Below are 15,913 nucleotides of genomic sequence, written 5' to 3'. Positions count from 1 at the left end.
TAGGGCTGCTTTGTAAGCAAAAATACTGGCATCTATTCACTATGTAACAAACATTTACACCACCTAATAAATGAAATAACAGACATAAGCAATAATTTTATCAAAAGGAAGCTTCGCAACTGAAATAAACACAATATAATAGCTGAATACTTAATCCCTATTACATCCCATAAGAATATCATATAACATAAAGGACCAAAACAACAAAATACACAATAGAAACATCATAATATAATCATTGCTGAGGTATAATCAGTAAATGTGCAGCAGGAAATAAAAAATGTGTTGAGATTACAAAATGTGAGATTGACGTAGATTCTGACAGTCTTTAAGAAGTTTGAATACAATTGTTGCAAATTTTCAAGAGCAACCCGCTACAATTTTACTAACTCGTCTACATAATGGTTAATTATGTCATACTTTCGGAGAGGAAAAGAATTCTCTAGGCACTTGTATTAAGTTAATATTAGAAAAATAAATAAATAAACAAATAAAACAACCTAGAAAGCCAACCTATCTCTTTGCTCAGTTTTGGCAACCCCAAGTAGTGGACTAGTGATCCTCTAGTCAAGCCTTTGGGCATATCAAAAGAGAGCTTATGCGTGAGAGAGAGCACAGTTAGTAAGTTCGCTAATGAGTTAATTCTGGACTTAGTTTGATAATGATATTTTTTGTCTGTTTTTGTGAAGTAGAACCTCTCAGCTAGCGCTACATTGAAGAGCCTATTTGAGAGAGAGAGAGAGAGAGCTCTGTTCCCTGCTCCTCAGCTCAGAAGAATTTGGAGAACAGAACTGCGTAATGTCGAATGAGGGAAGCAAAGAGATACTTACAGAGAGGAAGGTGCCGTACAATTCACTGGAGAGTCTATTTCGCTGCAATCCACTGAGAAGAGAGACGAGTAAGGCTATCCAAATGTAGAGTGGAGACTCGAGTCGCCGCTGCAAGCCTGCAACCGTTGCCGAAAGGGATAAAATCCACAGATTTCTTCGATTGACGGAAGGTTTTTTTTTTTAATGCAAAAGCTTCGAAGGGTTTCTGGTTTGGGAGAAGACGATCGAGATTTGGGGGTTTTGAATCTGGTTTTTTTTTGGGGGGGGGGGGGAAAAGGGTTTTGAATTACTTATCGGAATATTGAGCATCGTGTATAATACGGTTTAGACGTATAATACGTAGTCTAAATAAAAGTTACGTTTTTTACTGTATGATTGCATTTTTACGTAAAAATATATTTTATTTGCCCTTTTATTAATTAGGTATACATACGTGTATCATACAGTACTTACTAACTATGGTGGTATTACCGGGGGAAAAAAAAAAAAAACTCTACGGCAGGAGGACAATATTCTATCCTATTGGGAGTATAGTACTCTATGCTCCCATTTGGTATCATTTTTCATTTTGTTTTTGATTTATTTAAAAAAAATCATTACTAGAAACCATTTTGATCAAAAAAATTAAAACTGTTTTTTTTTTTTGTAGAAAAAAATTAAAACTGTTTGGTAACTAATATACATGATGGATTATAGAATGAAAAATAAGTTAGGTAACTACCTATGTGTAAATAATCTTTGGAAAAAAAATCTCTGTCCGAGAATGTAGCCTCCTATGCCAACACTCCCATGAATCTATCTCTCTCTTCCCTATGTGAAATGACACCTCTATCCCCTTGTTTTAAGGAGGAGAGAGATAGATGTATGGGAGTACTGACGTAGGCCACACTCCCGTACAAAAAACTGCTTCCCATATTCTTTATAATATTTTTGGACAAATGGGTTCAAATCAAGAATTTTTTAGAGAAATTGGCCCAAAATCCATTTATATTTTAGTGGTAAATGAAGAAATTCTCCCATCACTCATCTTCTTTCCCAAATCAACTCTAAACCATAAATCTCTTGGAATTTAACATCAATCCATGCCGATTCAAATGGAATGAATGAAACCTGGGATTTCAAATTAGCTTTTATCTATAATAGTAATAATAAAATAAAAATAAGAATAGAAAGGAGGGAGAAGAGGGTTATACGGTTACAGAGAAAAAAATGGGAACAAAGGTAATGTGTGGTGGTGGCAGTTATGGACGGTTAGGACTTAAAAATCTAGAAGAAGATGGAGAAGTGGGCATCGGTTGATGAAAGGAAGAAGAAAAGGTGAAGAATAGAAGAAGCAGAAGGAGGAAAAGAAGAAATCACATCAGAAGGAAAACGAAAATGGGGTTTTATGTTCCTGCAGTCGATGGGGATGAAGGGAAATAGGAGATTTTGGGCTTGTTTTCTTCGGTTTTTCCCCTGGCTTAGGGAGCTACGACCATGGCTGTCTCGAGCATCTTCGTTTCTTTTGTTTTCTTTAGTTTTTTGAAAACCCTGACTGTCTCAAGGTGGGGATCTTCACCGTGGATTGAGATGGAGAATAAGGGAAGAAGGAGGGGGCTTGTCTTTCTAAAAATAAAAGAAAATGTTTATTTTACCCCTAATATTTGGGTCATATGAGCACATACTCATTAAAGAACCAAAAAATGAAAGAAAAACAAAGTTTCAAAAGTGGTACCAAACACATAATAGATTCAGGAGTCTACTATCATTTTGGGGGTGTTTTCATTTATTTTAAATAAAAACAAGTTTTAAAAAAGTGATACCAAACACATGAAAAAATGAAAATGAAAATGAAAGATGATACCAAAGAAGCCCTTAACGGAAGAATGTTCTCTTTGGGAGAGTGTACCGGCCATGCTCAGACACAAAGGAGGGTGAAATGATCGCCCTACCCCCATGAAAGGTGAAAATCCAGCCCCATGATGCCAATATGTGCGCTCTCAATGGCCCTCGCGCACAAGGGTTTTAATTTACCTGCCTTTTACTTGTTGATTTTGTAATTTTTTTAGCGAATCCAAAGTATTTTTACATGCTCTTTAGTGTCGTGCAATTTTTAGTACTTTGAACACACTGTGATGATTCTATAAATATTACATTTTTTACACCATAGGAGAACGTCTCGGCAATGATGATCAACACCCAACTTAATCACATGGTAACCAATGGCAAAAATGATCATTTTATCCCTAACTTATTTTTAACGCCAAACTTTCCCAGTTATAGCCTAGACTCCTCGGATAACCTTATTTAACCATTTTGACTTATGAGTGAAGTGTCATCCATATCTGGCACCTTCTGCGAAAATGTTATTTTACCCTTGGTGCTTTTATCAATATTTGAAACCCCTGCCCTGATTTGGGCCAAAACTCTTCGGATAACCTTATTTAGCTATTTTAAGCTTACACGTGAATTTTTATGAAATTTGATGCGGTTTGGACCTCAGCCAATGTAAAGTCATTTTTAAGGATTCTTTGATTTCCATGCCACCTTTCGGAAAAATATGGCCATAGTCACCATACAGATGTAAAATGCTTGCTAGAGCTTCATGGCGATATGTGGCACATCAATATCGATTGCACGCATTGAAAAGTTATTAGCACTCTAGAGCCCTTAAATGGAATCTTATTAAAAAAAATAATATTTTTGGGTCAATCTGGCCGGACCGAGCTGAACCTAGGCCACACGAGCGTGCATGACAAGCAACGCTAGTTGGTACGCGGCGCGTGCTACCTACTCTCATTCATCAGCCACGCACCCTACCTGCTCCCATCGCCCATCATTGTACCTCCCTAGTGCTTAGACCCAGCCCTAAGGGCTTCAGAGGCATTTCATCAAATAGCTTTGGGGCTATATAAAACCCTTCAGTCAGAGACCTTAGAGGGTTAGAAAAAATTACCACAAGAAGCTCATGGTGCCCTCTGTCATACCCAACTTAGAACACTCGCATACCATGCTCTAGTAATTTTTTTAAATTTCACAAATACCCTTGATTTGCAAATTTGGCCATTTGGAATGCTCGCTTCCAACTATGATTCAATGGCACTGGAAACAAATTCGGCAACCCAACCTTGCACACGCTGAGCCGATACACTCCCACGCATCAAGGGTAAACATATTTTTCCCATATATTGTAATATTTATTTTGTATTTTGCTTTGAGTGGGTGTCAAAATAGTTTTTTCATGTTAAAGTCTTTGTACAAAATAGTTAACGGATTTGAAAATTTTTGAAAAAAATATATGTGATGACTCATGATACCTTTGGTGTTTTTTAAAAAATAAATTAAAATCTTCTCTAAAATGACTTTTTTCTTCAAGGTCATTTTAGTAATTTCATAAAATCGAGCTCAAGAACTTGAATTTGGTTTGGATTTTTGGGTGGATATGATAGCACAGATTTCAATGTATAGATCTAGGTATTGGTTTGTTGGGAATGCCAAAAAAATTGGTCAAAATGCTTTTACTATTTTACCCTCAAAAGTGTTTTTTTTTTTCATTTTTTACGTTTTAAAAATACAAAATTAGAAGAAAAAAATCCCAAAAAATCTATGGTGTACCTTTCATATTTAGGGTTTACATTTAAAGTCACACGTTTAGAATTGAGATTTTCCTTTTCTGATATACATGATGCATGTTGGTACATATGGTCGTTATATGCATTTTTGTGGAATTTATTATATACATTTAATATTTTATATTTGCATATTAATTTGCTTAATTAGGCTTAAATTGACAATCATTGAAAAATTATGAAAAATTGCATGCCGAAATCTAAAAAATCACAAAAAGAAATTCATGAATGCTCTCTATAATATTCGTCTCATGTTAAGAAACATATATTCAATAGCTGGTTGTTGGATAACTTAGAGGGGGGTGAATAAGTGATCACTAGTGGATGTTGCCTCTTTTTCGATTTGCGCTGTAACTAAGTAAATTTTTAATGATGCAAAATGATACAACAATTAAATTCACAAATAATCAATCATACAAACTTGAGACAAGAGTTTATAATGGTTCGACTCCTTGAGTCTACATCCACTTCTCTCAAGAACACACTTTGAGAGTTCCACTAGTATTCCCTTACCATACAACAAGTGGGAAAATTCACCTTTATAAATATTTTTAAAGATAAAAGGATTATTTACAATCTCTTAGGGATGAGAGGATCCTTACACTAGTCTAATTACAATATAGACTAATCCAAACAATGCTCTAAACTAGAGTTTACCAACTTAAGGCAATAATAACAATTTAAAGGAAATTGGGATTTTTTACCTAACAAGGAGTATGATAAGGAATGGCCTAAGATTTTCTATTGTTTTCTGCAAAAATGCTTTTGAAAAATCCGTCATTTATCATCATAGGCCTTGTGTGAGTTTGAGATGATTTCGAATGAATGTACTTGAGCTCTCCTAGATCACTTCTCTTGATGATGAGAGTTGGAGAGAATGTGGAGAATCAACACTAGGGAGATCAGTTTACTTGTTTGACAGTAGAAAGCTTTGATCACAGTAAATTCACTTTAAATGATAATTGATGGCTCAATTGATTGTTCTCAATTGTTTGGAGGTTGGTACTCATAACCATAAATAGTGATTTCCTATATATGCTCAATTAATGGCCTAAAACCTTGGTTGAGGAAACACTATAACTGGCCAATTTAGAGGCATCTGGTCGACCGCTTTGAGATACTACCAATTTAAGTGACTGTTGTTAAAATATAACTGTTAGAGCAATGGGGTGATCAACCAAAGGTATATCGGTCGACCAATGCTTCGTCTAGATGGATCTGGTCGATCAGATGATCATCCGGCTAACTCTCGGGAAGTTGGCTTGTTTTTATGTTTGGACTCAACTGGTCGACCACTTAAGGATCCGATCAATTGATTGGTGAAATTTTTGGATACGGACGACCTGGTCAAGTAGCTAAGAGGTTTAATCTTTAAGGTTTGTAACTCCTTTTTTCCTGAGCTTTTTACCAATTAACTTTCATTATATTTAGGTTAATGGCTCATTGGGCATCTCCTAAGGTCTATCTAGGATTAGGATGAATGCAAAAAATGCATATGCTATGCAAATGGTGCAAGTGCTTTATCCTAGACTAAGTGCACACGAATATCTTATTATTCAATCTTCTTCAAATCTTTGACTCTACTCTTCAAGCTTTCATGAGCTTCAATACCATTGATCTTTGAGTCCTTCAAGGGTGATCCCTTCTTAACTTTACTTCTTTGATTGGGGTTATTATAAGACATGATACTCAAGACAATTGTTAAATGCATTCATATGCGTGTTATCATCCAAACCAACTTAGGAGTTTGGGGATTTTCCCAACAATGGTAATAGTAGAATTTTTTTGTTTTTTTTAACCTTTAGGGTATTTCCATAATTTAGCCTTTTTAATTCATACAATAATGGAAAATTTCCAAAAAAACAAAGACACATGAGTTATTTTTTGTGCATTAAATCATGAATTAAATGATTTTAGGGAGTTATCATGCATGCACTTAGTCATTCAAAGCTTTTTTGCATTTATTTGCATTCATTTCCTTATAGGGACATTTTGATCATTTTGTCAGACCTAGGGCAAATGTGGGTTTTAATTTTGAGATGTTGCATTATTTGGCAAAATAAAATGTTTTAAAACATGCATGGGTGTAAAGTGATTTTCGCTGTGTTGACCATTTTTGCCATTCAAGGGTATTTTGGTCATTTGACCACCATTTTACTGTTGCACTTTATGAAAAAAATTTCATTCATGCTTAATGCCATATTAGGTCTAACTTCAAACATTCAGACCCTTTTCTATGCATTTAGGGCATCTCAAAGGTTTTTTAATTGCTTTTACCTTATAGGGGCATTTTGATAATTTCACGAATGATTTTCGTCGGATTTTTTTTTCAAATATTTTTCTCGTATTCTTTGCATGATTTTTATGTCATTAGAGCATGTGTTAAAAATCTTTGCATCTAAAGAAGGTTTTATGCATTTTTCTTGTATGTAAGCCCCAAGGACGATTCTGTTATTTTATAAATTCCAATGCTTAATTCCATCTCAAGTTAGATATTGCTACCATTTCGTCATGCTAAATCTAGATTAGGTGTTTGATTTTTTTTGTTTTTTTCTTCAATTTGACCTTAGGATGTTGACCATAGAGTTAGGGTTTCTAATTTAGGATAAAATACACTAATTAAATTAAGGGAAAGAGATCACTGGTTGGGTCTCTCGAGCCTGCACGTGTGCGCTGACTAGTGGGAGCGTGTGCGCAAGCATCGCCTAGGACAAGATTCTACCTTTCCATGGGGGCAACAGTGCAATTTTACATGCTTCTGTGTCTAGGCGCAGGAGCCACACGGGCCATGCGATCAACTAGCGTTCTCTTCCCCTTAAATCAATTAGGATTCATAATGTACTTAATCACCTGACGTAGGGTTTTTTTATATACAAATACCTAACTTTGGGTTAATAATTAGGATTTAGACATTAATTCCAATTAATTTAATTAGGTACATAGACCTTAATCAAGATAGATTAAATCTTCCAAATTAGACAAGTGCATATACGGATGTCAACGGATCGGATTTGGCTTAGAGAGTACTATATTCGCATTTGCATCCGATTAGCTTTCGGACGGATTTGGATAGTGCTAAACGGATACGAACATGGATACGGATCGGATTTTTTATCCGTTTACATGTAAATATAGTTTTTCGAATAGCTATAGTCTATCCATATCCGTATTTGTTTAGCTTTCGGACTTTTTCGGATAGTGCTAAATGGATACGGACATGGATACGAAAACGGATTTCGGGTATTCATTTACACCCCTAAGTACATAACATGTATAAATAACAAGTCTACAACAAAGTGTATGGTCTCGGAGTCTGGTTCTGGCCGGGAATCTGGGGTGCCTAACACTTACTGAAATGTAACCTAACACTTAACTAGTGATTTAGGGTATACCAACCATTGAGTTTGTATTGAGTTTAGCATCTCTGCTTCAAATGAGGGGCACCATTTGTTTGTCCTATTCCCTAATCTAAGTGGTGACTCCCCTTGGCAACTGGTCCACCCTCTTACGACATGAGAGAGAAATACCATGAGGTAACATATCAACAATCCTGCATTTCCCCTCGGTCGAGTATGTGCAATGAAACTTCATCTAACACACCTATAATGATGACTCCATTGGGGACAGTGAGACTTCTAACTGACCATACACTTTAATGTAAACTTATTATGTTGTACTCATTTGTTTGTACATGATAGTTATTTACATTTTTCATGTCATTATTGTTTGTATGCTTCAGTCTCGAGGGATAGCTGTTGGAACCCGTGTGTATGGGTAATCCTCTGTGAAACCACACCCCTTGATCCCATACTCTTTAGGCCTATAATACGAATCATCGGCGAGGGTGGTCACTAGCATGCTGTGGGATATACTCGATACCCAAAAAAGGCTCTAGTTCGATCATTTTGAGATTGACTGATTAAGCTATTCCCTCGAAGGTATATTAAAGGGATGTACCAACGTACCGACGATTCATGATTGTGATAGGTATATCTGGTGATCCTTGTCAAGGGAACCACTTTTTGTCCTATGATCTACTCTATTCATGCATCATGTATTAAACATAAACCAAACAATAGGAAAGCCACAACTATATTGTATATCTTAAGTGGTTTATTTCTAAAATCCCCTTGTAGCATTAGTAGACACCTCATTTTGTCTTTTTCCCTCGAAGGTTTCCCATAATGATGATGAGCATCTTCCAAGGCTCAGAGCCGGTGTATTTGTGGACGTAGTGTCAGTGTGCACTGCCCGAATTCGTTTATCGATCATCCATCCCCCTTACCGGAGCTCAAACCAGAGCCTCTAAGACCTCCAAGAACCCCTAGAAAGGCTAGCCTTGATCCAGACCCCTTGGAACCAGTCTGGCCCAGCCCAAAACCTGACCCAAACAACCCAAACCGCCCCTATAGAAACTGGAACCCAAATTGACACTCAAAAGCCCCAAGTCGACATTGAACCCACCTTCCATCGACATCGAGCCATGCCTTCTCACTGTTGAATATAACATTTCTATAGTCTATCCCACTTCGATATTCAGACAACGACAATCGACAACCAAACTCCAACCCCCGATATCGAGTGTTGTTCATCGACAACCACTCAATGTCGACCTCACCCCACTTTGATGTCGACTCGGGTAATTTCAATGTCGAATCTCTGTAAATCTGAGAAGCCCAAACTTGCTATGTTTAGCCCCGATTATGATTCCTTTCGCGACCAGACCTATTTTTGGCACCTTGGATCTCAATCTTGGCTCCCTTAGGCCCCAAGAAATCACTCCTAAGGCAATAAAATACTTGCCAACCATCTATTGGTCCTAAATTTGACTTTACACCCATCATCGATTCAAAGACACCTCCTTTGGATTATCCGGATCAACCCAAGGATTTCTACACGAATTTGGGAGTGCATACACCCCTCTACATCTATAAATACACCCCCTCTCATGTTGAGGAGGGTGACTTGTACCCGAGGATGTGATGAGTTGACATCGAGGTGCCAAACGACTCCGTCGATAAGAGCTCTTGGGAGTCATCAGCCTGTTATCCTCGACATACCAATGGAGAGAAGGAAGGGAGATTGATGATTTTGCCTATTTCGAGTACAGGTAGTAGGTATGTTCTAAAGCAAGTGTCGGATGTAAAGCTGGTGTTAAAGATTACAAATTGACTTATTATACTCTTAACTATGAAACCAAAGATATGGATATCTTGGCAGCATTCCAGGTAACTCCTCAGCCAGGAATTCAGCTTGAGGAACCGGGGGCAGTGGTAGCTGCCGAATCTTCAACTAGTACATGGACAATTGTGTGGACCGATGGACTTACCCGCGGATACAACATATAAAAAAAAATGAATTAACTGAATTTGCCTGATGTAGAGGCAATCAATAAAGCTGCATAAGTGAATATATAGCCAACAGAAAAATGGGCTAACCCAACTGATCTTGCAGGTACAATGGAAAGAGCCACTGATTTATCTCTCCATCGAATCAAATTAGCCAAAAGGTGTGCATTCACGAGCCCATGCTCAAGTTTCAATCAATTCTGCCAATATCCACGCCAATGTCCGGGGTAGCGTCAATGGCCATTACAACTATGGGACCACTCCCGAGCGATCGAGGTGATGATGCAAGGGAGGCTCTTGGTGATGACGTTGGTGAAGACACCAGCGAGACCCAAGCACTTATAGTGCCTCCTCATTGAAAAGAGACTGGTTGTCTCCATAAAGAGGGTTATCCCTTGTTGTGAGCGACTGCATAAATCTTCCAGCCCATAAAACTGAGGTTGCTTTGCAAAATCTCTTTTTGGCAGCTCAATCCTCACGGTCAAAATTATTCCAATTATGTCTAAAACTTTTTTTAGGTGATTAAGACGGCCCCCTTTTTCAGTAGATGATATTTGGATGAAAGGTATTATCTCAATGCTTATTTTCTCTGGCTTACTCTTCAAAATCAAAATTTGACCTTGTTATAGTCATCATCTCCTACATTTTTTATTCTCTAAAAGGAAACTGTTATTCTAAATTCTGCTTTATTCCATGAGATCTAGAAGCACTTCTGTAACCTTCTCTCTGTCCATTGGTGTTTCCCTTACTCTTTTTGAAGCTAGGATTCCTGGTCAAATCCCTCTAAATTTATTGCGATTTTTTGTTGAGAGAGGGATCAAATGGTATAGTTCATTTGTTAGTAGCTTGGAGGATTAGAAACATGACTATTGCTTTTCAATTAGCTATTTTTGCATTAATTGCTACTTCATTAATCTTACTGATTAGTGTACCCATTGCCCCGGAACTTAGAACGATCGACCTATTTTGGACGGTAGAACGGGGAGAGGGGGAGTCGTGCCCATTCTCTCTGCGGGCACGAGCAAGAACATCCAAATTTTAGACCGAATACATGTTTGACGAAATAACATATTATAGAATATGTGATCTGATTTGATAGGCTGCCTGCAGAAATAGTTGACCAACCGCTCAATAATTCATTTTTGTGTATAGCACATGGGGCCATGTCTCCCGTTTAGGTTCGACTTTAGGCGAAGAGCGAGAACTGTTTAAGAAATAGGCGGAACATCGCTCTCCGTGGCAAAGAGAAAACAAGATACATTCATTCTCAAATGAGGATTGAAGAGGACAATATTGTGAGACTTTAATCCTCCCTTCAACAGATCTGGTCTGATTCTACTCTCTCTGATCTCAGGATTGTCAATCAAAACCTAACCACTCTTCTTAGAAGAGAAGAAGCACTCATGAGAGAGAAATCTAAAAGGAAATGGTTGAAAGAAGGGGACAGAAAGACTGCCTTTTCCATGCTCCTGTTAAAGTCTTGGCCATTGAATGCACCCTACATAAAGCCCCCCAGTACATACTTAACTCCCCATTCAAGAACTTTGAGTCCTTAGCTTTGGCCCCTCACTTGGCCTTAGTCTATTACCTCTCCCGCCACTTGAACACCACAATCCTCCACTAAAACCCCAACGCCAAAGCTTGGAAACATCAACCCAGCGATTTCAGTTCTTGGCCAACGAAGCGTTCGAGTACAAGAGACAAGAGAAGCCACCACAAGCAGCGATACTTGCTCAACATACGGACCTCCTGAATTACAAAAGGGAAGCCTCTACACCTTCGTCTTGATTTCCTTCCACTAGGTAGGTTCTCTTTCATTCTTTAATCTTTGTAAATTTACGTGCATTGCACTTTCTATTTCGTTTTGCATCTCCGGAGGGGAGTGATCCCATCTTCCTAGATGGTGATCACCCATACTCTCTCTTTCTTTATATCATATTTATGTTGTATCTTATCTCCTATGCATACATATCTCCATGATCCCCATCTCCTGCAGTCTAAGACTCCCTCATGCATACATTAGTATTAATCTCTTATCATATGCCATGCACACATGCTTCCATGCTTTTCTTTTCAATTTCCATACTGCACCATGCATATCTATTATACTATCATCTTTGTTCTCATATTTGTTTCCTACCCCTGATTCCGCATGATCACCATGTCATCGTGTTTACCTTAGAGTCAATCATGCTTAGGTCTCATAGAGATTTGAGTCTTTTATTTTATTTCTTGTATACTAACCCTTGTCTTGCAGCCAAACCTCCGAGTATGTGTTTCTCCACCTCCCCTATATTTTATTTTCTTATAGTTTTGCTTGCATTTTACATTATTTCAAAGCATGTTACACAATTACCTATGCTTAGCAATAGAAAGATCGGCTAGTCTGGGTGGACTGGGGTACCTAATACCTTCTTCGGACGTAACTTGACCCGTACCCAGACCAACGGACCAATCGTCCCCAATGGGCATCGCATGAGAGTCATTACATTTACATCTTGGGTCCTAGACCCTCCTCTAGGTGATGACTCCCTACATACAATTCACCTCTCTCTTCTTCTTCCCCCCAAAGAGGGATGAGGTGGAGGACATGTGGCGATCCCCCGCTATGGGCCCCGCGTTTGTCCTCACAGCATGCCCTACCAGTTTTGGTTTTCCATTTACTAGTGGATGAATAAGATTTGTCCTTAACACCAAGACACAAGTGTTTATAATGTGACTATATGCTAGCACCACTAGTCTGATGCGGCGTACATTTTAACCAGGTAAAAGGTTTCACACTTGTTATCCTGATGTTAGGGGAAACCCAAATTTATCTACAACGTGATTCTCGGTGATTGTCTCATGGTAGGACCGTCTACGTGGATGTTCTTATTTGAACCACCTTAATCGATTTATCAATTGAAAGTCCCCTCAACTTCGATGCGCCACCTCCCAGTAAGCCTCCGAGTTGATATCACTCTAATTTGAGCTAACTCTTGTTTTGTTGAGTCTCTTCGTGTATGCTTGTCGTCTATAGTCATTTTTAGAAAAGAGATTGTCACCTCCTTCGTTTTCATCCCTAGTTTTTCCCATCAGTCGTACTGAATCCCATTGTGACCCCTCCCCACTTTGTTGATCCATCAAATACCGATGGATGTGCATTACCTACAAACCTGTGATCTCAAATCGACCTCTTACCCTTTGCTTTGCAAGAGGAGATTGTGAATTGGACCCTAAAATCAAAAGGTGAAGATTGCATGAAGTTGTTTCACAAAATGACCATCTATGACCATGGGAACAACTTCTGCCAAGGGTTTATTGTCCATCTATATTTCCCTTTCTTCAACATCTTCGAATTCAGAAGTTTCGATTGACTCTTTGATGAAGCCCTCTGCTTCCTCTTCTATCTTTGCGAAAGATATGCTATCACCTTCAGCTTTCATTCCAGGGAGTTATTGGCTTACATGACCCATGATCAATCTCACCCGGAATCTACTCCCCCAGGGTCAAACACAGTAAAGTTTCTGCTTTGATTTCAAGGAAGTTCTTAGTAGATCGATTAGTTGCTTGAATGTTCTGTGACATATGCCTTTATACATTTTGTAATCCCATGGAGTATTTGCCCCATTGGAGACAGGAATCACCACAAGGATTTAATGAGGATTCTAATGACAATTTAATCGTACATCAGCCCCACTGCCATTAACAGAGAATATAGAAGAGATGAGTGGGACAATAATTACTCACCTTTGCAAGTTCAACATGTCCAAGGAGCAGATCCCTCCAGTTTTTGTGGAAAAACCCTTACGACGTCACCACCAACACGGAAAGGGACCATTTCTTTAACGTTGTCAGGGTAGAGTACGACATGAATAACGTTGAAGTTTGGGGAGCAGGCTTTCTAAATCTCTCTGATAAAGATGTGAATGCCTTTGAAGAAGACTCAGTGTAGAGAGACTTGACCTCGTTAATCTAGATAGTGCTAATGGATTATGATGCAGATGGAAGTTTGAGAGAATTTGGAGTACGGTTCAATAGAGATGACACCTGGTCATTCCAATTTGGATCACCGTACTATACCCCATAAGAAGATTACTTCATGTCATGCACAAATTCCCGTTCAGAACATGAAGTGGATATCTTAGAGATTGCCCCAAGTCCAGATTCAAGTACCTTCGGATCTACCATTGAATCTAACTTAGACCTCAAGGATCTTGAGGAATGGGGGAGGCTTCATTCAAGAATGTATGGCCGAGGCGACCACTGAAGAAGAAAAGGAGTCTATGAGGATAGATTTCATAAATCTGCTAAAATACCAAGATCGTGATTTGGGTGGATGTTGCACTTTGGAGATTCCCCCTCCTGGTTTTCAATTTCCCAAACACGCCTTCAATGTATATCCTTCTCAGAGTGCAAACCCAAACCAAAACCGAGCTACAACCAATGCACCCTAGTTGGATCAAGTTTTGGACTCGGTCATTATTACACTAAAACCGAATCGAAATTGGTCCAAACCGATTGATTGAGACTCTATGTATATTCTTGCATTGTGGTTGTCTGATTTCTTTTTCTTGTGTTTCAATTTGTTTTCTGCATCGTATATCGGTTTCAATTCCCACTTGGTTGCTCTATTTGTCAATAGAATGCAATTTGATACTCTGGATAACATACTCCTATTAACTGCCCACGAGAATTTCTTGCAACCAGAAGTAGAGCAAACCCTAAAGTCATACAAGTGCCCTAATTCCTGATGTTTTCCCTCTAAGATTTTAGGCCATTACAATGTGATGGAGCACACCCACCAATCCACCAACTCACTACTATGGTGTAAGGTAAGGTAGGTTAGGGACTCATTGGTATCCATAGCTCGAATAGGGCTTGATTGATACCCTAGCCCTGAGGGTGGGTCAGGGTTGAGAATTTCTGGTCTCGAGTCAAGGTCAAACTGGGCCAAGGTTGAGGCTTTGGGCTGAGCCCGACCTCATCCTGATCATGTCTTCTTCTTCTTCTTCTCCGTGGCTTGGCCCAACCTTTGTATCTTCCTTCTCCCTCCCCATGGTCAGGGCCAATCAGGGTCAGCTCGGCCCAACCTTAAAGGAGGGTCAGGGTTGGATTTTTCAAGCCTTGAGTTAGAGCCAGGTTGGGCGCTGCCCAATTAAGAGAACTCAAGGTTGGGTTAGGGTTTTAAAAAGTTCAAACCAACCCAACCATGTTGCAACCCTAATTTGAAGTGATTAACTCACATTGGATTAGCTTAAAAAATAGAGCCCTTTTCTCCTTTCTCATAATATAAAATTGGGTAAAAAATCGCTACTTGGCTGTCTAGCCCCTAGACTAGCGCAGGGGCCAACGAGAATGCACATTGGGACATGACAATGATGGAATTTTTAATTTCAAGAGGGACTGGTGGTAAATTCACGCACTCCTATGTTTGGACACAAAAACCACGCCACTAAGCAACGTTTTTTCCCTATAAAATTTTCAATGGTAGATACAGTGGCCCCATTTCTTACTCGGGGAATTAATGACTCTCTCCTGCTAAGCGTTTGCTCAAATTTGGAAGAAACGTAACAACTCACGCAAAAACAGTCAGATCCATGTGTCCATCCATCTATACCGTCTATTTTTAGAAGCAATTTTTAAACATTGGTGTTCGTCAAATTTCACCCTTTACCCAAAAAAAAAAAAAAACAGTTCGTCAAGTTTCACCTAATTTAAAATCTTTAATAATGGATACCATTGGCCCCATTTCGGATTTGATGAATTAATGAATCTCTCCTTTTAAGCATTTGCTCAAACTAGGAAGAAACGAATCAACTCACGCTAAGACAGTTAGATCCATATGCCCAGCCATCTAAACCGTTTGCTTTAGAAGCAATATTAAATATGGGTGTACTACCAACTATGAAAGGGGGAGTTCTAACAACTGAGTGTGATACATGGTTTCAAGAGTTAAAAATCGTATCAGTGAATCAGTTAATTCGTATTGGAATCGGTGTTCAATAATCTCGATTGATTTGATACGGGTTCTACTGAATCAGAAACAGACCAGCCAATTCCAAGCCACTTTCTTCATATTTTTAGTTGAATTGGATCAATTCAAAAGCCAATTCTATTTTTACATCAAAATGGTATAAAATCGGTT

At 38.6% G+C, this 15,913-nt stretch overlaps 1 protein-coding gene across 1 annotated transcript in view; it reads right to left on the bottom strand.

The window, feature by feature from the left end:
• The window catches only part of LOC122670907 (serine/threonine-protein kinase TIO), a 62,402-nt gene extending 52,893 nt beyond the window's left edge, over positions 1-9,509 (bottom strand). The window contains exon 1 of the mRNA XM_043867933.1: positions 9,499-9,509. The gene's annotated coding sequence lies outside the window, so the exon portion shown is untranslated. The remainder of the gene's footprint in view (positions 1-9,498) is intronic.
• Positions 9,510-15,913: the final 6,404 nt, after the last annotated feature.

The sequence above is a fragment of the Telopea speciosissima genome, chromosome 8, assembly GCF_018873765.1.
Source record: "Telopea speciosissima isolate NSW1024214 ecotype Mountain lineage chromosome 8, Tspe_v1, whole genome shotgun sequence".
In the NCBI taxonomy this organism is placed as follows: domain Eukaryota; kingdom Viridiplantae; phylum Streptophyta; class Magnoliopsida; order Proteales; family Proteaceae; genus Telopea; species Telopea speciosissima.
This window is presented reverse-complemented; position numbering and strand designations above follow the sequence as displayed.